Source organism: Sciurus vulgaris (genome assembly GCF_902686455.1).
Source record: "Sciurus vulgaris genome assembly, chromosome: 2".
Taxonomy (NCBI): Eukaryota; Metazoa; Chordata; class Mammalia; order Rodentia; family Sciuridae; genus Sciurus; species Sciurus vulgaris.
The window spans coordinates 157,584,186-157,607,829 of NC_136462.1; the positions used below are offsets into that span (position 1 = coordinate 157,584,186).

The 23,644-nt window shown below is 38.8% G+C and overlaps 2 long non-coding RNA genes across 6 annotated transcripts in view; both read right to left on the bottom strand.

Annotated features, from left to right (window-relative positions):
* The window catches only part of LOC306651642, a 129,500-nt gene extending 127,184 nt beyond the window's left edge, over positions 1–2,316 (bottom strand). For all 5 annotated transcript variants that reach the window (XR_013761163.1, XR_013761164.1, XR_013761165.1 and 2 more), the window contains exon 1: positions 2,260–2,316. This is a non-coding gene — a long non-coding RNA (uncharacterized lncRNA). The remainder of the gene's footprint in view (positions 1–2,259) is intronic.
* A 2,052-nt stretch (positions 2,317–4,368) lies between these two features.
* LOC306653229 lies at positions 4,369–23,309 on the bottom strand. Its single transcript, XR_013761671.1, has 4 exons — positions 23,100–23,309; positions 7,053–7,294; positions 5,502–5,628; positions 4,369–4,488 (listed from the first exon to the last, which is right to left on the bottom strand). It is a non-coding gene; the product is annotated as an uncharacterized lncRNA (long non-coding RNA).
* Between the last annotated feature and the right edge of the window lie 335 nt (positions 23,310–23,644).

Below are 23,644 nucleotides of genomic sequence, written 5' to 3' on the forward strand. Positions count from 1 at the left end.
CTAAGATGCTCAAATATCTTCTCAGGATATCATTCTCTCCTCTTTCAAATGATCTCTGGATTCATTCTTAGTAAGGAGCAAGTTTCCCCATGTTAAAGGCACAGAAATAACCCATGGGCATGAACTGGCTCTGCAATAAGCACTCTGAATAAGAACACTACATTTCTTTTCTTAAATTCTTTTGTTTATTTAATTGTGGCTTTAAAACACCCACAACATAAAATTTAAATTCTTAACAATTTTCAGTGTACAATTCACAGTGTTAAGAATAACTACATTGTTTTGAAACAGATCTCCAGATTTCTTGAAGAGCTGTGTACCCATTGAAAAACAACTCCCCAATGGGACCTAGTGGTACATGCCTATAATCTCAGTGACTCAGGAGGCTGAGGCAGGAGGATCACAAGTTTGAGGCTAGCCTCAGCAACTTAGAGAGGCCCTGTCTCAAAATAAAAATTAAAAGGATTAAGGATGTAGCTCACTGGTAAAGCACCCCTGGGTTCAATCCCCAGTGTAAAAAAGGAAGGAAGGAAGGAAGGAAGGAAGGAAGGAAGGAAGGAAGGAAGGAAGGAAGGAAGGAAGGAAGGAAGGAAGGAAGGAAGGAAGGAAAGGGAAAGGAAGGGAGGGAGGGAGGGAGGAAGGAAGGAAGGAAGGAAGGAAGGGAAAGAAAGAAAAAAAGAAGAAAGAAAGAAAGAAAGAAAGAAAGAAAGAAAGAAAGAAAGAAAGAAAGAAAGAAAGAAAGAAAGAAAGAAAGAAAGAAAGAAAGAAAGAAAGAAAGAAAAGAAAGCTAGCTCATGGCAAGTACCATGCTACCTTCTGGTTTTATGAACTTGGCTCCTCTAAGAACCTCATTTAAGTGTGATCACATATCTTTTCTCTTGTTGTGACTGGCTTATTTCACTTAGCATAATTTCCTCAAGCTTCATCCATGTTATAGCATGTGACAGAATAATAATCCATTGTACATACACACCCATTTCTGTATCCATCATCCAGCAATGAACATTTGTGTTGCTTCTTTAACCAAGTTTTTATTTCTTTTCTATTTCAACCATCAACCCCTCCTGAAAATATCATTCAGTGTTCCTTCACTTGGATAAAAACTACTGGCTTCCACCAATTATTTCCACTTGAGCATACGCATTCAAAAGTAAAGTGCCTGCACATTTGAGTGTGTTCGGTGTGATATCTTAATAGCTATCACAGGTTAAAAACATGATATGTATGCAACAGTAAGAACACTATGACTGGAAGCTGTGAACATTCAAAATAAATCATCCCCAGACCCCAAGGAAATTAATCCAACACTTCAAGATACTATTTGAGATCATTAATCCCTAGATTATTCTCTGTCCCTATTCTGTAGTTAAATGCATGTTTGCGATAGATAGTAGGTTCAAAAGCATGGCTGTAATATCTATAGCTTAGGGCTCAAGAAAACATATAGCCTCCACCCTCGCCCACTGTTGGAACTACTTATGCAAAGAAATGGAAGACACCTCCTAGAGGGTGAACCACAAGGAGGAGGACACCCTAGCCAAGAGGCAGCACCAAATGCAGCCATATCAATGAGGTCATTTGGACCTTCCAACCTAGCCAAGCTGAGTACAGCTTCATGGGAGCCCAGCAGAAATCACAACAGGAATCTCCCAACTAATCCACCATCATGAGCTTTGATACATCATTATGGTTTTAAGTCACTCTGTTTTGGGGGTGGTTCATTACACAGGAAGAGTTGATCGCTACTCAATGTGGGCACTAAGCTATCTCAGTGCCTGTAGTATATTTTGAAGTAAAGCTTATTTTGTTCAGTAAATAATATTTATTTTAAAAGGGACAAAAAGAGTAAACCTAATTTTACCAAGAACAGTGAACCAATGTGAACATTTTGTCATTAATATGTCCTTCTTCTCTACATGATTTATTTTTAGTTTGGTGGCAATATAGAAGCCACAAGGAAAATTGTTTCTCAGAAACTAACGTTAACATTTTGTCATTAATATTCCTTTCTTCTGTATGTAATCTATTTTTACTTTGGCTGAAATACACAAGCTACACAAGAAAATTGTTTGTTTTTCAGAAACTATCACGTTTGCTTGGTTCAATTTGTTCAATCAACTAGCATTTATTGGGCATCTGCTAGTTTCAAGTGTGAAGTATAAAGACAAAGGGTGTAGCTTAGTGTACAGCACTTGCCTAGCTTGCATGACACCCTGGGGTCAATCCCCAGTAGCAGAAAAAATAAAATGTGCCACTTACCAGCTTTTGAAACAGATAAGCCTGGATCCATCCATCCATTGCCATTTACTAGAACTTAACTTGACCATGTAAGTCTCCTCATTCTGTAAAAAGGGGACACTATTACCTGATTTTCAGAATACTTAACATGATAAATCTGATTGTGTAGGAAAAGCATGAAGCTGAGTACCTGGAACAGAATAGGCACTGAATAAAGAGCACCTTCCACAACAAGAAGAATCAGGGGAAAAAGTCAAAGCAATTTCTCAAGAGAATCTCAACCAAATGACTCACCAGTCCAAAGCTTAATTTCTCCAGGAACCAGGGACTTCGCATCTACAAGAAGTCTTTGGGCAGCTATTTCTGTTTAGTTTTTTCCTAATACAATCTATCCTGATCAAAATTTCCACACTTTATCTTCATGGTTTCAACCCTCAAATCTAAATGAAACAAGATATGTCCACATGATCGCCATTCCAGCACATTCCAACAGACGTTCCTGTGCTGATAGAAATGTTCCTGTGGCACCCGAAGTAACAGCCACAAGGCACGTGCATTCAATATGTGCTAATGAAATTAGGAAATGGAATACTCCATATTATTGCATTTTAATTCATTTTAATTTAAATAGCCCCATGTAGCTAGTGGATTTCATATTGATCAGCACAGTTTTGACATTATGTAGCAACAGGAAGTAGCCCCACTGTCTTCTTCACCAGGTCCAACATCCTCTGTTCCTTTAAACATCATCCATATGTGATCATCGAAGTCCTTCACATCCCAGTTCTATCCTCTGGGATTCCCTATAATTTCCCAAATATCCATAAAAGCATAGCATGGGAACAGAGCCCCTCTGCAGTTATCAAAGCAGAAATACCACATTCTGAGTAATAGAGAAATTGTAGCATCCCTAGAGCTGGCGGGATGTCATCATTTTCTATTCCTGCTGTCCAACCCAGGAAATATTGCATTAATAACTGATGAATGAATGAATACATTTTCTCAGCATGGCAGAATACAGTGGAAATCTCACTTCCTCTGTTCTACATATGAATTTCCATGAAGAGAATTTAAGAACATATTCACTTTTTAGGGGGGAAGGGGGTCCCTTAACTTCTATCCACCTTCCTGTCAACCAAAGCCCCTCTTTTCTGCATATCATCTCTATCCTGTGATGTGCTATTGAGTTGTGACTATCCAGACATAAGGATTTACATTGAAATCTGAGTAACTTCTTTGCTGTCCCAATTGTGAAAACCTTTGGGGATTCTGATTCATACCAGCACCATGAGTCTCTATGGCCTCTCAACCAGTTGGAGTTGGATCCTTCTCTGACTGGGCAATGCATGACTTCTCAGTGGACAAAGATCTGGGAGGGTGATCTGGAAAAAAACACACACTGTGGGAGAAAGTTGCCCAATAGGGCTGCCAAGTGAATCCCACATCTGTGAAACAAAACAGCCCTACTCTGAATGGATGCTGAGGTCCCAGAGAGCTTGTCTTGGTAATGATATCAGAAAGCAGATCCCAACTCCCTATCTAGCATCTTGTTATTTCAGGTCATCTGATAGTGCACCCAGTATGACAAACATAGCTTCTATGACAGCATTTTGCAAACTATCCCAAGGGGATATAGTCTTTCAATCAGTCTCAGATCAATACTGCTATTCATAATATATAACATAATAATACTTCTGTATATAATATAAATATAATAAATGATCAGAAAAATAAAATGAAAGAAATACAAATTTTTATTTTTAGATTAATTAGACAGAAAATAACCCTTCAATGCATAAAATCCAAACAAGCATAGTAGGAAAAATAAAATAATTATAAAAAATGAACATATCTTTTTGAAAGTATTTATAGTGATTATACAAAATTGCTGTTATTCTCATAATGTGTTTGCAGTCAACACTACAGCACAGTTACTTTGGGTCACACTCTGTTTGGCACCCCAATCCCTTGTAATTGGACAAGCTCTGTGACCATGTTGAACAATGCAGTGTAATCAGCTTCCAGGTTTAAATCTCAAGAGACTAGAATATTCTACTTCTTGTATCTACAAATATTTACCCTTGGAATCCTAAACCCCATGTACACAGTCCAGTTACCTTTTTGAAGTGACCATGAAGAAAGACCCTGAGTCCATCTAGGGTAGAGCACCATTTTCCAGTCATCCCTCCAAGATCACAGGCATGTGAGTGAAAATTTCTTGGATCAGAGCAGCCTCCAGATGAATAGAACCTAGTGATCCATTAATGCAGACAAAGCATAAGAATTGCTCAGGTGAGCCATGCCTGAATTTCTAACACAAAATAACATGAAATATGGTAAAATTGTTGTTTTATTGAAGATATTATTTTAGGGGTAGTTTGTTATACAATAATCAATAACCAAAATAAACACTAAACAAAATATTTACAGTTTTTAATACAACAAAGGAGCCTTCACCTTACTTATTTATATGTGCCCTAAGCAGGGCATGGTGGCACATACCTATAATCCCAGTGGCTTGGGAGGCTGAGGCAGGAGGATGGCAAGTTCAAAACCAGCCTCAGCAAAAGTGAGGTGCTAAGCAACTCAGTGAGACCCTGTCTCTAATAAAATATAAAACAGGGCTGGGAATGTGGCTCAGTGGTTAAGTGCCCCTGAGTTCAATCCCCAGTATTTTAAGAAAAAAAGAAAAAAATAATGTGACCCAGATTAGATGGACAATTTTATTCACAGGGCATGATATATAGTTTGACTGTTTCTAGTCTGACTGAAATGACACAGTAGAACAACCACTCACTCCTCAAAAGCACACTTTGGGGAATGGAAAAAATAATCTTCAAACAGTTTAATACATTCATAATATTTATTTCAATCTTGAATTCTATTCCAAATGAAGCAAGTAAGGCTTCATTTTCAAAATTCACTTTGACCACTCTACAGAAGTTAGTTATAAAACTTTAACCTAAGAAGTTACATGTTATAGCAAAGATAAGGGGACGTCATCTTTGCCAACAAATCCTTAACTCGCTAGATTTAATGAAGCAATTTGCCGTGCTGGAAAGACCCACGTGGTAAGAAGTGGAAACAGAAAACTACTTAGAGATTCCCAAGGCCATGGAGGCGCCCATCACTCTCTCCTGTCGTCCCCAATGGCTCAGGCAAATTCTTCTCTATGCTAAGTGTCCCCTTGAATCTACTCCCTCAGCTCCTAGATGTGTGCTAATCAGCTTTTTGTCACTGTGGTCAAAATACCTATCAAGAACAATGTAGAGGAGGAAGGATTTATTTTGGCTCACAGTTTCAGAGGTTCAGTCCATGATTGGCAGGCTCCAAAGCAAAAATATCTTGGCAGAAGGGCATGGTGGAGGAAAGTTGCTTATCACATGGCAGCTGGGGAACAAAGAGAGGTAAGAGGAAGGGAATTGGGAGAAGATAAACCCTTCATGGGTACACTCCAAATACTAGATTTGATCTCCCAGTAGTTCATCCCACTGTCAGTGGATTAACCCACTGATGAGGCCAGAGCTCTCCTGATGCATAATCACTTTCCAAAAGCCCCACCTCTGAGCACATGAAGCTTTAAGGGACATTCCAGATCTAAACCATAACAGATGGATTTTGTATGCAGTTGATGAAGATTAAACCTTGAGGCCCCTTACTTACACAGAACATTAACATTTATTAAGTGCCTTTAGACAACTCAAGATTCTGTTGAAATTTTTCTTCATTGCTTTATTAACAGTGTAAACTCCATGGGTAGAATTTTGTATCACTCTCCATAAAAATGGATTTTCCTGTAACTTTGAATTTTTTAATTAAATGAATGAAAATTTATCTATATCACCATACATTCTAATAAACCAGTGTCTTCATTTATTTTTTAATATGACTGTTTTCCTGTTTGCTCATTCACTTATTTCTGGTTTTTTTATCTTCTCTAACCCTACCCTTATGCTTTATGTAGGTAAACCTTTGTTGACCTGATTTTTTAAAACTTCTTGAATAAAATTCTAAATTTATTTTTTCATTCTTTCTTGTTTAATGATGAAAATGTTTGCTTTCTATGTCTTAGAATCCATTCACAGAGGTTTTCTTTGTGCCTTAAAATGTGGTGGATTTTTTGTGGTGTCTGAATAAAAGCACAAAGATTTTAAGATAGAAGTATATGTGATCTATCATATTCAGAATAGATCTCTTACTATCAATAGTTTTATATTTTTAAAAAATCAAAACTGCAGGAAAATCATGAGAATGGTGTCAATTAATTCCCATATGCTCTTTACCAGCTACTCAAACTTTACCATTTTGCTTGTGTATGTCTGTGTATATGGCTCGTGTATATTGTGTGTGTGTTATGTGCACTTGTGTGGACATGTGTGGATGTGTGTATGTATGTGTGCCTGTGTGAACCATTTGAGAGCAAACCACATATACAATGACCCTTTGCCCCCTGATTCTTCATCATAAGCCTCATAAGAACAAGAACCACAGGGCAAATGTTTAATTCAGGAAATTGCATATTGATATAATACTGTTATATAATATTAAATATATCCAATATTATTGCTCTTCACATTCCATCAGTTTTCCCAGTACTCTTCTTTAAATCAATATTTTTCCAATGCAGAATCCAGTCCAGGATACTTATTTTTGTTTTCCCCTCATCTGTAGAATTGAGAGCCACTTGGAAGAGCCCTTCTTTATGGATCTGTTTTGGGCATTTCCCTTTACCTTGTGTGCATGCCTTGCTTTCTATACTTGGATGCTATATCAACATGCATGCACTGGAGCACTGTTTTGTAATCAGAACTCACCATCAGAGGCATGTCCCTCTGCCATAAGAATCCTCTTACAGTTGAGGCCAGTTCTACAGTTGACTTCTCTTTTTCTAGAGTTGGCACTGTGGGTTCAAGGAGTCTGTCCTGGAGCAGCTGGGGGTAGGGGGATCATCATACTGCTCTAGGGGACTCCATTTGTTATAAAGCAAATCCCAGGATGTGGAAGTCAGTTTCTGTATCAAGAAGGACTTCTTTTTAAACTCTTATTAAGACATTTTCTGCTCAATAAGGACCAAAAGATCATTTAAAAAGGTCTTAAAAGTAAACTAAAACAGGATCAAATCAAACAGAAACAAATTAACTTAATTATATTTCAAATGAATAAACATAACCACATTGAAGAGAAAACTTTTAAATTAAAATATTTAAAAAAAAAAAAAAAAAAAAAACACTAACCCTAAAGAGACTAAGGCAGGAGGATATCAAGTTCAAGGCCAGTCTCAATGCCCTAAGCAACTTAGTGAAACCCTGTCTCAAAATAAAAAATAAAAAGGGTTAGGATGTAGCCCAGGGTTAGTAAAGGGTCCCTGGCTTCAGTACCCACTTAAGAAAAAAAAAAAACTAACCCAAGTAACTGAATGTTAGTATTCTACCCTTAGTCTAAAACCAAAAAGGGTATGGGGGTTTGCTCAGTATAGAGCATGTGCTTAGCATGTTTGATATCCCTAGCACTGATTTTAAATAAATAAATGAATAAACTCAAAAAGAACTAGAAAAATATTAAACTCTAATATTTGCAATTTGCAAGCTCTGGGTTTGCAATATTGAAGATTTTCTGCATTATTGAGGTTTGAGGAAATGTGCAAATAAAGGGAGGCAGGTTTCCCACTGCCAGAGAAGGGAGTTAAAAATTATAAACTCCATGGTGTCAGAATATTCTAGGAGGTTTCAGGATGAACTCCTGGGTTTTGACATAGGTAGCTGGATATACAAACAAACTGAAAGGAAGGTGGAAAGAGAGAGAAAGAGATGGAGGGAAAGAGGGAAGATGTTTTACAGTTTGAAAAGGCCTCAAACCCATGAGCACCTCTAGTGCCCAGGCTTTGGTTTCTAAATACCATCCCCAACTGAAAAAAAAAAAATTAAACAGGATTTCATATGAAAATAGTTATTTCTAGGGACAGTACAAGATGAGTCTGAATACCTTGTTGACCAGAAAACATAAAAGAAGTGCTCAAAATATAATGGGGAGGGGAGGCATAAGGACTCTGGAGCCAGGTGGAAGAGGCATCCCTGGAAAAATTCAGGACGATCTGAGCATCAAAGTGATAATAAAGCAGTATGCACTGGGGCACAACTCTAATCCCAACAACTCAGGAAGATGAGGCAGGAGGTTTGGAGTCAGCCTGGACAATTGAGCAAGATCCTGTCTCAAAATAAAATGCAAAGATAAAAGGGCTGGGGATGTAGCTCAGTGGTAGAGCACCCTTGGGTTCAATCCCAGGTACCATAAAAAATTTTTAAAAAGTGAAAATAATAGTAGAAGTTTATAATTCTACAAGTAAATTAAGAATTCATGATCTCATATGGACACTAATTAACTACTTATATCTTGGGTAAGTGAAGTCAGTTAAAGAATTTAAAATTCCGAGGGCAACAAAAAAGTCTCTAAGAAAAGCCCTTTAGGTAGCAGATCCAAGTTCTAAGAACTGACAAGCAATGCTGAATTTTTCTCCTCCAAGAAAAATTTTCCTAAAGGACAGGAATATAGAGCAATGTGCCCAGTTTATTGTCTCCAGGAAGAAGGCCAGGGACACAGGGGCTCAGGCTGGCCTGTCACATCTCTGCATGGGATAGGAAGGGTTCATTCCTTGTGATACAAAAGTTAAAAGCAAAATCCAGAGGATTCTAGGCATCTGCCCCTGTTCATGTGATACTAGTTTTCTACTGCTGGGTAACTGATTACCACTAAGTTAGAAACTTAAGACAATCTGGATGCAGGTCAGTGGGGTCCTGTTATGCTGAAATCAAAGTGTCAGTCAGTTGGGGTTGTTATCTCCCCTGAGGATCAGAGTCCTCTTCTAGGCTCACTAGTAGCGGTAGAATTCATTTCTTTGTGGTCATAGGACCAAGATATCCAGCCTTGGACTCCTCTGGACTCTGAGAATATGCTTTCTGTTCCTGGCCATGTGGCCTCTAGGCTGTTCCCCACATGGCTGTATGCTTTTTCCTGAGCAATACCAGAGCATCTCTTAGAAGATTCACCCTCTGTGATTTCATTGATTAGATAAGACCCACCCAGACAATGCCCCTGAATGAACTCAGAGTTGGCCCTATCACAACTCAAAGCAACCCAGTCATGGGAGTAACAATCCATCATGTGCACAGTTCTATCCACACACACACAGGAAGGATCATATGGACATGTGCATTGGAGGCTGGAACCTTCAGGGCCACCCTAGAAGCTGGTGACAGGAGAAATTCAGTCTCATTGTGGAAAATCTACCATGTAAATCATCAGAGTGGCTTATATTATAAAACCCAGGTCTTTTGGTTAAAATGTATGGAGATAAAAATTCCAGTGGAAGCATTTGTGGTCATTTATCCCTAAGAATATAACTGAAAAATATACGCTAACATATATATAAAATAATCCCTACAATATCAATTACATAGGTGGAAAATTCAAAATGAACTAAATGTTTGTCAGTAGAAAAGTAGCGACATAAATTATGGAGCATCTTTTTTAATGCCAGATCTATATCTACTGACATGGAAAGGTGTCCTAAAGATCTACCCAAATGGAAAAACAGCTTATGGCACAACGGATACAGAATAACCATGATTATTTTGTTTATATATATTTACTTATATCTAGACATCTTTAAAATGGAGGAACATATGTGTCAAACTGTTAATAGCTAAAATTTCTATGGGATAAGATTATAGACATCCCTTTATACTTTACATTTCACCACTATTTAAATTACTTTCAACAAGCATTTAATTTTCTCCTAATTAGAGGAAAATGCATTAAGCTACTTCCACTTTCCATCTGGAGATGTAGCTCAATGTTAGAGCATTTACCTCTAGGTTCAATCCCCAGCACTGAAGGGGGAAAAAAAAAAAAAGGAGTAGGGAATCCTAGGAGTGGATACTATTTTCTCTTTCAGTTGCTAAAATTATAATCCAATCCTTTTTCTCTCCACCTTCAATTTTTCACACCACCTTGAAAGGAAAAAAAAATTAAAGAAGAAAATTTTTCACACTACCTTGGAAAACAATACTGAATTGTCTTTTGGGAAAAGAAAATTTGATTTTCTTGCTGATGACTGACAAGTCCTAAAACATATAAAAAGCATACAACTGCAGGATACATGGAATAATAATTTGAACACAGAGTTAAAGGCCATAATATGTATTTCTAGAACAATATGGTGATAATCACAAGCTAAAGTAAAATCATTTATATACTACAAATGTCTTACTTGCTTATCAGTTTCTGATTCATTTACTTTTAAAATTTGCTTATTCCTTCTGTTAAAACATTGCTAAAACCATCAGCCAGTTCATCTTTAAGAAAATGCACACTGGCTCTCGTGTCATATTGATTTCTCAATGTGTCATCACGGTTAAGTTATTCTACACCAAACAATGGTAATACTCTGAAATAATAATAGATTTCAGCCTTGCTAGAGTATTAGCTTCTAACATGTGGCTCTCTTTGCATGTTAAGAATTAATACAACCTGCCAGGAGCCCCTCGTTAACTTGCCTCCCAAGTTCTCACACATAGGCTTATGTGCTTGTCAATCAGATATATTTCATCCAAATAATTTTACAGTGTAGTTGTATTTTGGAAATGTCAAATAAAAAAATATGTGGTCTTCATATGTGCAGACAGCAGCTCTCACTTTGTAAGTAATAGAAAACCAAAATCCAGATGAGCAGTAGCTATCTTCCGGAAACCTCCTAACAGGAAGCCCAAACAGCTTCAGATGATGCCCTGGAAATCATTCATTAAGGGTTATTGTATAAATTGCTTTTTCTGGAAAATCTCTGCTGTCCTCACTTCCCCTGAGAAGAGGAACTACACTTAGCTTCATCAAGTGGATCAAGATGGTGAAGTCCTTGGTTTTGTTGTTGTTGTTTGGTTTTTGGTTTAGGGGTTTTATTTTGGTTTTGTGTTTTGTTTTGTTTTGTTTCAGGGAGGATGCAATCCCCCACTTAACTGCAATGTTCTACACACTGTCCTTGACGGTTCCATCTGCCATTCAGCCAGACTGTAAAATAACAATAGCACTAGGCACCATCTGTGCTGCCCAGGTGTGTGTGTTCTGTGAATTAGATGGGGGTGGGGAGATTAGTGTCTCAGCTTCTATTTGGTTTCTATCTAAAGTGCCTCATGAGTGGCTAGAGAATATGGTTTTGTGCTCTTGAATCATCATGATCCGTTTTGGAATAAGGCAAGTCACCTACATGTTTGTATCTGGAACAAACATAGCATTTTCACTTGAAACAACTTAGTCCAGGTGAGTTCAGACCTGGCAAGTATTGCATGTGCTTCTGGAGAAAGGGCCTCCAAGGCTCAAGAAGTCAAAAATTCATCATGGCACATCTGTCCTTCAGGTTTGTTCTTCACAGAGAGCCACATCTTAGCAGGAATGAGAGTGAATACCTAGCCAACTTTGAGCTGGGTGCAGTGGCATGTGCCTAAAATCTCAGTGACTTTGGAGGCTGAGGCAGGAGAATCCCAAGTTCCACGTCAGCCCCAGCAACTTAATGAGAACTTCTCTCAAAATAAATATTTTTTAAAAGAATTGAGGATATAGCTCAATGGTAGAGTGCCTTTGGGTTCAATACCCAGTACCTCAAAAAGGAAAGAAAGGGAAGGGAAGAGGGGAAAAAGAAAGAAAGAAGCTATTTGAAAGACAGCACATCTCCAGCTTCTCAGTCTGCCTGGTCTCCTGGTTTTCTTTCAATGAAACCTGTCTGGGTCAGCAGATGAATTGCAGTGGGAGTATATAAATTCCATGTAACACACACACACACACACACACACACACACACACACAGATCCTCATCTCATAATAGCAAAGATGAGCCTTTTAGTAATTATGTAGCTGCTAAAGAAAAGGAGTCTTTGTGCCCCACCTAATGTTCCTGATGAAAGAGATGGTGAAAATTGGAATTTAAAGCACATATGACAATAAAAATTTTGGGTTATTTAGCTAGTACAAAGTAACATTTTTATAATAGCTACTGTGTGGCAGGATTTTGATTTTCTGTTGCTTACAGCAGACAAAGTTGCTATCTACACATATGAAGACCACATTGTCTTTATTTGACATAAAAGTATAGTCTGAGGCAGCCAGCAGTGGGTTGGAACTTTCCTTGACCACTCATGTTCTATCATAAAAATCCACATGAAATTTTACCCTCTCCTCCACATTTATCTGCATTGTCCATATCAAAAAAAAAAAAAAAATAGTATTACCAGTATTTTAGCATGAGGGGAAAGAGGGGCATCCCTTATCTGTTTTGTAGCATAACTGGTAAAACACATCTTTGGATTTTGGAAAACTGGCCCTTCATAAGAAGAGTAACCACTGTATACCAGAGCAACAGGCAATTTTTCTTCTGTGTTCTGGTACCACCATGTTTTGAGAATCCAAACTGACTCACAAATCTTGCATTAAAATAACCCTCCAGGCCATGGCATGGTGTGCCATAATCCCAGTGGCTTCAGAGGTTGAGGCAAAAGGATCACAACTTCAAAACCAGCCTCAGCAACTTAGTAAGGCCCTAAGCAACTTAGCAAAATAAATAAATTAAATAAATAAAAAATAAATAAATAAGTGGTTAAGTGCCCCTGAGTTCAATCCCTGATACCAAAAAATAAATAACCCTCCAGGAAAACGCACAAGTAGACAGATTCACACACACACACACACACACACACACACACACACACACACTCATGCTGTATTGCATACCTCAAAGGAGATACTGAAAAGCCTAGCAATAAATGACACCAGAGAGCAGCGTTTGAATTAAGAATAAGGGAACTCAAAGCAAACAGACTGTATTGATTTTAGATCACACCTAATTATGGAAATGCCATCATCCTGTCCTTTGATATTGTCAACTCCTTTGCCTCTTAGCATTGTCTTCTGGTGCCTCCTATCAGCTTGCTTATTTCTTCAATATCACTTTCCAGACTCCCTTCTTTCAAATGAACACACTCTTCATTTGAGTCTGTTACTGTTTCCTGAATCACATATGAAGCCAGGTGCTTTCTTTTCAGGTCTTCTCATGCATAGGCTCCAACCCCACTCTTGGTCCATTCCCCAGTGCCACTTCCATATCCCATGGTCAGAGGATCCCTACCACTGGAACTTTCTTTCCTGAACTGAACTTGAGCCTGGAGGGATATCTGCCCACCACTAACACCCCACGCAAGATCCTCTACTTTTGGGGAGAACACAAAAGAAATGACTTTGTAAGACCAATGAAAGCTTAGTGTAAAAATATGACAGGATTATCTATAAACCAGCCAATGCCAAGAGGTACAGAGAGTGGAAGCAACTGCTTTCCTTTTCCTGCATATATATCCTGTCTACTTGACTATGATTGATAAATGCTGGATCAGGGCTGAAATGGTAATGTGAAAGAGGGAGGGGAGTTCTTTTCAAATGCTGTGAAGAGATGTCTGGAACACTGCAAATTTTAATTATTCATCCCATTGAAAATCTGCTTTCTTCAAGAACTACCTTATGGACCAACAGGTGGATGCATAGGCAAATGCCCTAGATTAGCAGCATGTATAAAAATGCTAGAGAAAGTCTTTTAACCCAGAAATAATTCTTCTAGGAAACTATTCTAAGTGAATACTCTCCTGTGGGTTCTAATATTGAAATATATAAGAATTTTAATTGATGGCAGTGGTGGTAGTGGTACAGTATTTATCAGGGTAAAAATTTGGAAACAACTTAATGTCCGTATTAGGAGGTAAAGAAATTGTGATATGTTGATATTCTGAATATCATGTAGTCATTAAGAAGAACAAGGATGTGCAAAGATTTCCAAGACAAAGACGTGCAAAGACATACAAAGATATTGGCAAATGAAAAAAGATGCTGGGGATTTAAGTCAGTGTTAGAATATTTGTTCAGCATGCAGGAAGCTCTGGGTTTGATCCCCAGCGCACACGCACGTGCGTGCACACACACACACACACACACACACACACACACAAAGACAGACAAAGCAATGCATGCTGCATGCTTCTATTATTTACATGTAATACAACTCATATGTTATATATATATAACGTGTATGAACATCTGTATATTATATATGTATAAATGTATACTCAGTGGAACCCACATGGGTAGAATTTTAAGACAAACTTGAAAAGGCATCCTATATCAAATTGCTTTAGTTTCATTTTTGGGGAAAAAAATGTCACAAATGAACAAACCTTTTTTAAAAATCTAAACAAAAAATGGATTTTCCTCCTACCACCATTTGGGAAGGGATATTCTAAGTAACAGACTTGGCTCCAACAGAACTCTAATTGACTGGCAGAGAACTGATCAGAAACCCCTTTGACATTCCACCTGTTGGAGGTGATAAAGAGCCTTCAAGAGACTCCCATCAAGGACAGAAACTCTGCCTCTCCTGCCCTGTGGGGGAAAACTGCAGGTTCCACCCTAGCACTGGAATTGCCATGCTCCTACCTCCAAAACTGTGAAACAATTCCAGAAATTGCAAGATCCCAGACTGCCTCTTTAAAATACTGTTATCTCTATGTACTATAATCACTTGGTAAGAATGTGGGCAGATATATTCTAGAACTATTTTCAGCAACACAATGAAACAAAATAATTACATTAGTCCTAAATTAAATTTTAAGCATTATCGCCTTAAAAATACTCCTTCCTCAAGCATTTATTAAAATCTGTTTTTGCCTTTTAAAATAGTGTCAACTAGAATGAACATTTGATCCCAAATCCCACTAATTACTTGTAGCATCAATTAAAAAAATAATAATTTTAAGTGCTGACTGTTTCAAACTGTTGTTGATGTTGATGAACTTCACACAGGCTTCCCTCAGAAAGAACAATAAGTAGGTTTTAAAGATTCATCATTCACACGCCATCAGGCAGGGTGCTGTTTCTGCCCCTCATTGTCCTACATTTAGAACAGCTGTGAAGCTTCAGACATTTTCCAAGTCAGCATTACCCACACTAGAAGACAAGTTTGTGGGGATGCTTTTGAATATTTATCACCCTTCCCATTGGAACACCTTGCTGCTTCCATGTCTTTCAAGCTGCCCCCAAATGAGTTTCCTCTCCTATTAATCTCAGAAGCTGAGATCAAGAGCCCCATTCCCTTACTGCTGATGCTCTTTTATATAGTGCTTGAAAACTGTTAGTAAGTTTTCCTTCCTTCCCCTAGGAAAGAAACTACCTACTAGAGAAAAGGGAAGGTGAATACATTTTAAGTTTTCTGGACATCTTCCAAAGTGCAAGATGGAAAGAGTAATCTGCCACCACCCTTCAAAACACAAGTAAAAACAACTGTCATATCTGGCTTCAATGAATAGTACTGGATGTTTACCTGGACAAATGGTCCCTGCAAAATCCCAAGAGACAGTCTGCATATGCATCCTTCTGAGTCTATCAATATGGATGCTGTGTTTATGAAATGAGTCACCTTCCACCAAAGTCCTTCTTTTCCCTTCCAGTCTGCCATATGTAAACACTTCAGTGATTCTAAATGTGAGGTTTCCAGAAAGCAATACTGTGTACCTAATTGTCTCCTCAAACTTAGAAATCATCTGCAAAGGCCTGTGGGAAGTTAAAGACAGTCATGGTGCTTTTTCCATGTGAAAAGATTGGCCCTGCACCTAAACGACCTTCCAGTTCTGCAGACTTGAGCCAAGAGAAAAGGTGTGTTCAACATCTGGCTACAAACAACTCTGTGGCTCTAACAATGAAGTGGTATTTCCCCCAGGATGGAAACACGTGCTCAGGAGAATAAACAAACCTCTGAATGCTATCTGTTACAGCTCCATCTGCTGGTTCCCAGATAATGTTACAGATCTGACAGGTGGCCATCGATCATATTGATCCAATAATAAACAGTGCATTATAATGGAAGTTTTGTCATTTTTCTTCTCAATTCATCCTGAACTGCTCCTACCTCAGACATCAGCCAGCATACACAAACATCTACTGGGGATGCTAAAATAAAGAATAAGGATTGCTTTGGGAGACAATCTAGATAAATAGAGAACTCCCCAGAATAAAGGATATGAGACAGTGTGGACCTTTCTGTTCCTCTTTGTGGCATTAGACAATAAACCTTCCTATTCTTTTCTTTAGGTTTTCCTTCCCCAAGATGAAAATAGTGATACTTTTAACTCAAGCCCAAGTGATGTTAAGAGGATTATAGTAATGAAGACATGCTTGGTATGCTATGATCTCCCAAAAGTCATGAGTTCTATAAAGACAGAAGCTTTATAATTACATCTTAATATTCACTGGAAGTTATTAGTAAGCCTTAAAATCTCCCATTAATGCAGTGAGAATTAGATGTCTATCAGAGACATACAGTTAGATGTTAGTATATCAAAAAAAAGTGGGTTTGATGGCAGAGCTTAAATAGCAAAGTTTATAGTTGCTTCAACAGTAGGAAAACCAGTTCTAGGTAACTTTCTTGTCTTTCCCAATTTATTCAATACACTTATTCTCATTTTCCTGATGGGATCGTGATAGTCAGCTTTCTGTCTCTATAACAAATAACAGAGATAATCAACTTATAAAGAAAAAAGTTTATTTTGGCTCATCATTTTAGAAGTCTTAGTCCATGATGAAGCTTTTAGTCCCTGGTGAGGATGAAGGATAGCAACAGCAGGGAGTACATGAAGGAAACCCTCATGGCTGAGAAGTGAAAGAGAAAGAAACACCTCCAATGAACTGAAGGCCTCCTTCTAGGATGCACCTAAGCTTCCACCACTGTTCAATAGCACCCCTTCTTTAACCCATGGAAATTTGTGGGTCACTTAAGATCTAAACTATAGCCAGATTACTATTCCAAATTATTTTCATCCACTTAAAAATGTTATATACCCTTAATTGCATATGGTCATCAAATAGCACATCCAAACCCAGACCTTAAGTGTGGTGGGCTGAACTGTGTTCTCTAGAAAGAGATTTGTTGGTTAGAGGCCTAACCCCCAGTACCTCAAAATGTGATTTTATTTGGAGATAAGGTTTTTACAGAGCTATTAAAATTAAAAGGTCATTAGGATGGTGCTTAATCTAGTATGACTAGAACGGAAAGGGTTGAAGATATAGCTCAGTGATAGAGCATTTACCTAGCGTGAGTGAAGCCGTGGGTTCAATCCCCAGCACCACAAAAACAAACAAAAAAAGTTCATATACAAGCAATTTTAAGTCTTAAACCACACAAGATTTACAAATTCTCTGATGATCTCTAAATTGACAAGAGGGGTGGGGGTAAGGAAACCTTTTCTTCATTGCCAAGTCCTTTATCAAATTCAACTTCCATGATGCTTCCCATTGAAATTGAAAACTGTCAAAGAATCGCTGAGATTTATGATGAGGTTTCTTTCCCCAACAGCAACATCAGCGCCAGTTAAAATTTGACAACCATAATCTAGATGACAATTTTGTGATTGGGTCCAAATGTAATTTTTTTCTTCCTGTGCTACTGTAATTGCCAGACCTTATCATTTACTTTATTGTGATATCAGCCATGATACCTTTTCCCCAAAAGATCCCTCAGAGAGCTAAACCCACCAATGTCAGATAAACATTAACTTCTTGAAGAAAACCCTAGAGGACTCAAATGTTAACTTGCAATCCAGCCAATGGATTATCCACCACCTGTGGAAAATGCTCAGAATAGGGAAAGTATAATCAAATCTAATTTCCTACCTTCACTCTCCTATTCCTAACTTGTCAAGAGAATCAGTGACTATGAATCCATAATAATTAAGAAAATGGCAATCTACTTAACTCTCCATAACTTTATCTAAGTGTTTCACTTCCAATATGGCAAGTGTGGCCAGATGCTAAGAAACCTATGCTAGTTGTTTCTTTTCTGTTTTGCAAATACCAAAGCAATATGCCTTCCTTAGTGGGGAACTCATAACCCACAAGAGGAAAACTGGACAAAAGAGTGAGTGGGGCACTGACTATGATCCATGCAGCCACAGAGACAAGGAGTGACCTACAGCAAATCCATTGTAATAAAAGATAACCATCCCACCCTCTAGACTACCTTGAGCCTGGGCCCAATCTAACTGCAGAATTTTGCCTTGTGGCTTCTTGTCTATAACAGAAATATGTCATGGAGACAAACTCTCCAACCAGAAACAAAGAATCCAACTGACTTAAAATGCAATAATTCTGGGTCTGTGGATACAGCTCAGTGATAGAGCATGTGCTTAGCATTCATGTGGCTCTGGGTCCAATCCCCAGCACCATAAAAGAAAAAAAAAGTATTCCTCTGAGCCAATGGTACTAAAAAGTGTCATGATTTTCCATTTCAAACTCTCAGAGTCTTCTACACATTTTTACTGGAAAGCAATAAAATGACCCATGAATCAGTCATTTAGTTCCAAATGCCAGCAGCTAAGACAGTGTCCCTCATTATCATCAATAGAATCAACCAAAAAGAAAAAAAGAAACACTATATGAGGAAACAAAATTAAAAGAAGCAGGAATGAAGGCGGGAAAACAAACACAAGTAGAAGGAAAAACAGAATTTAGGCAATGGGGGATATCTACACAGCCATAAAGAAAACTGAAATAATGCCCAGCAGTTGCTCAACCCTCATTTTACTTACCACTCATTCACCAATTCACATAAGTGGCTGGGGCTATAGCTCAGTTGGTAGAGTATTTGCCTCGTAAGCAGAAGGCCCCGGGTTCAAACCCCAGCACCACCAAAAAAAAAAAAGAAAGAAAGAAAGAAAAGAAAAAAGAATATGCACTAATTCACATGGGATGATTTGGTGGTCACTATCTCAACCCAAGTGATCAAAAAAACTTAACCTCACTGATGGAGGGGCATGATTGACCTCCTAATGAAAGGCAATAGGGCACACCACACAAGACCTTCTTAACACAAATGTGTAGCATGATTCCAGATCTGGCATTCAGTTTATGGCTGTGCAGGGGCTTGAGGAGCAAGGCAAATAACAACAGGAAAAAAGTCTGAAAAATTCGGAATGTGGAATATGCTCCAATGCCCTGGGTTCTCCAATGTCAATTCCAGAATGGAAGGAAGGAAGGAGGAAAGAAAAGGAAGAGAGGGAAGATGAGGGAAAAGGAATGAGGGAGGGATAAAAGGAAAGATGGAGGAAGAAAGGAAGAGGGAGGGAGAGAGAAAGGGAAAGAAGAGTGTTATAAAATAAGAGAAATAGGGACATAAAAATCTTTTTAAAAATCAAATATGGTATATGAACTTTGAATAAGTCCTATATCTGTAAACAACAAACTGGCTATAAAAATAAATTTTATTTTTGGTAAAATGTGAGAAATGTGAATAAGGAATTAATATCCAATAATAAGGAATTACTGTTAATTTTCTAAAGTGTGGTGATGGTATTGTGATCATGGTAAAGAATACCTATTCTTGAGGAACACATGCTGAAATATTCCATGGAGAAATACCAAAACACTTGCAACTTTCAATGCAAAAATGTTCAGCAAAAATAAAATGCATTTAGAGTAATAAAGTATATGTGATAATATATAACAAATATTGAAGCCCAAGTGGAAGGTATACAAGAGTTCTACTGTTTTTTTAACTTTTCTAAGTGTTTAAAAATTCTCAGAATAAGGACTGGAAAGATGGAAAACTACTTTCAGTATAATTTGGTTTTCCTCCTCTCCTTCATCCCCTCTTATCTTCTAGTCTACTGCTTTGTAGCCAGATAAAGAAGGGAGACATTGGTCTTGTTTGTTTGTTCATTTTTTTGTTTGTTTTTGATACTGGGGATTTAATCCAGGGGTGCTTAACCACTGAGCAACATCCCCAGGCTTTTTTTGTATTTCATTTAGAGTCAGGGTCTCACTGAGTTGTTTAGCACCTCACTTTCATTGAGGTTGGTTTTGAACTCAATGATCCTCCTGCCTCAGCCACTGGGATTACAGGCAGGCACCACCATGCCTGGCTCTTTTTACTTTTTTGCGACAGGGTCTCACTAAGTTGCTGAGGCTGACCTTAATTTACCATCCTCCTGCCTCAGCCTCTCAAGTCACTGAGATTACAGGTATGTGTCATAGTGCTCAGCTAGCCTTTTAAACATTTTTATTGATGTATAATTCATAAAACATACAATTTGCCCATTTAATATGTACAATACAGTGGGCTTTAATATGATTACAGAGTTATGCAACCATCCATCACCAAAATAAATTTTAGGGATTATTTTTTGAACTGGGCTTGAACCCAGGGGTGCTCTACTATTGAGCTACATCCTCAGACCTTTCTTTCTTTATTTGTTTATTTATTTATTTATTTGTTATTTATTTATTTAGACACAGTTTCTCACTAGGTTCTTGCTAAATTGCTTAGGTTGACCTTGAAATTATGATCCTCCTGCCTCAGCCTCCCTAGTTGGGATTACAAGTGAGCACTGTCATGCCTGCTAATTTTAGGACATTTTCACTACCCCAGAAAAAAACGCCATACCCCTTGGACTTCACTCCTCAGCCTCCCATGCCCCCTATTCTAGGCCACCATTAATCTAGTTTCTGTCTCTACATGTATTTGACTTTTACTTCTTGAAGATTTGACACATATTGCCAAGTTTTCAGCAGCTGTCAACCCTTGAACTAAACAACGTATGTCCTGCTGTGTTTTCTCACTCTGATTCTCTGCAGGAGATAAGGAGTTGATGTCAATCTTGGCTTCTGGAGCCCAAGAGCTTCACAAGACAATGGCTGTGGCCTTCTGCTTTTTAGCTGTGCTAAGGAATACACTGAAGGAAAGAAGCAAGTGTACTTTCAAATAAAGTGGATCAGGAGTCTATGTCATATGAGTACAACGACCCTTTCACTTAAGGATGAAGAAAGGGGCATCATCATCTTCAGCATCCCTTTGTGTATATTTACAGAGCTCCTTGATAAATTCCTCCTCCTGCTCCTCCTCCTCATCATCATCATCAGGGGTGGAAAGTGCCAACTTTTCTCAGAATTCATCTCAGCTCTCACCACAATGGGAGCCTCTCTGGACCTCACATATGATGCCCAGGTAGGCATAAGCAAAACACCTTGCTTCCTCACTTGGATGGCCTATGCTGCAGCCCAAAAGCTATAAGAAGCAAACACTATTCTATGACAGAACCACTGAATATTTGTTTTCAAGACAATTCAATTATATTCTAGCTCAGTTCAAGACATCCTAGAGTACGCATTTGAATTGATGGTTTACTCGTAAGTTCAGAAAACTGCTCATTCTCACAGAGGAACAACATAAGCACTTGTAGCTGATACTTATGGGGAACTTAGTGGAAGGTTTCTTCCAGTGTGAAAAGTCATAAAGTTTGTGTCCATGAGTAGAATAGGAATATTTCTGAAATAATAATAGTATAAAAGACTGTGGGATTGAACCCCGGGCTCACACTTGCTATACAAGCATTCTGCCACTGAACTACATCCCCAGCCCCTCCACATACTGACTTTCTAAACTCCTTATATGTATCTCAGTCCATTGCCTACCAGGTAGTAGTGATTCAGGCAGGGAAGGAATACAAGCTTATTTTCACAGTGCACTTGTTAGACAAAGATACCCATTCCCACAAGGACAACAAAGCTCTGCCTTCAAATTTCCCTTTCTACCTTTGGTTATGCAGCACTATTTTCACCCAAAGAAGCAATTCATCAGTGATCCCAGAGTTTACACTAGGAGATGACGTAAACCCAAAAAGACTATATTTGTTTTATTTTGATTTTTTTTTTTTTTTTTTGCCATAAATAATGACTTTGAAGCCCACGAAAATGGTTAGTGTAGGTAGAGCTCAGTGGTAGAGCACTTGCCAGGTAGTACAAGATCCTGGATTCAAGCCCTAGCACTGCAGGGAGAGAAAGAGAGAGAGGAGAGAGAAATGCGAAGAGAGAGAGAGCAAGAGGGAAATGCAGTAATAATTTTCTAAGATCAACAAATCCTGCAGGCCTGAAGGTAGCCCCAGATTTTCCTACTTTAATAAGAAGTCTGGGAACTCACCTTGGAACTCCAAGGAGTGCAAACTCAGAGAGGTACTATTTGTGCTCAGGACTTAAAGGTTAAGAGGTTGGCTTTATAGCTCTTTTTTACACTTGTTGAATGTTTCTCCTCCCTATCCCCAGCCCACACTCATTCTCCCCTTCTCTCCCACCCTCTTTCAGTAGCATCATTTTCCCATCCTTAACAGCCACCTAAGGACAGTTATCCAGTGAACACAGACCTGGGGTAACTTGTAATAGTAAAGTCAAATGCTTATGTTTTTCCCTGCAGTAGGGTAACATTTTTTCATCTCTTATTTTCCTTGGCCAGAAGGAAGATGCCATTCAGGGAACCCCAGGTGTTTTGAAGATGAAAAGGAAGGTAGGGGGCCTGGCTCAGTGCTTATTAACTACAGAGAGAATTGGGTTCACTTCAAGAAAGAGTGAAATAATAGCAAGGAGAGACAATGACTTAATGAATTCACGTGAGGAAAGTGTGAGGTGATCAGTTTGGGGATATGCAGTCCTCCAGACCGCCTTCTGAAGGGGAAAAACAAAACAATTGTTTTCTATTAAGACATAATATTTACTTGCCTTTCCTGAAGCACATAGGGCTGGCTGGATGTCATATCCAATGCCAGCATTGCCTCTCTCTGAGCACCTTGGATGCCATTTAACTTAAACAAGGCACATGACATGTGTCCATCGGTCAGGTTTGAGGCAGGAATACTCTCAAGGGCTCCCTCAGCCAGGTGAGCTACTCCACTTCTTACCCTGCCCCCCAAAAAACTCTTCCTTTGGGGATCAAGAATTCCCGGCCCTTGAATTCTACCCACCTGGCAGGGTCCAGCAAGTCCAGCGTTTAATTACAATCTTTCCTGTTGTCAGATCTGAGCCCCATGGAACGCCTAGAAAATAAAAGTCTTCCAGACGGGGTGGGGGGTGAGGAGAAGAGCAAGGAAACAAGAAAGCTGGCGGGGAGGAGAGGAGAGAGGTTGCCTCTAATCCTGGACAGGTGGCACCTTGGCACAAGTGCACTGAACCCACTTCCTTCCTAGGCTGCAGAGAGCCGAATCCCTTTCCCAGGAAGACTGACACCCCTCAATCTGGACCTGGGACTTCACTGGAGGGAGGAGTCTCTAGGCGAGGGCCAGAGGTCTGCGACCTCCCGCGAAGTCCTGCTATCTGCTTTGGATCCGCGTATCTAGTGTAAACGCGGTTTCACACATAAATAACGTGCCACATCTGGCCCTTTGGTTTTATGGCGTCTTAGCGACCAAGCAATTTATAGATGGCGACCTTGTTAACCAGCAGCCTGGGCTTGTCAGCAGCTACAGAGTCTGAGGCACTGATGGGGACTGAGGAGGGACGAGGGAGAGAA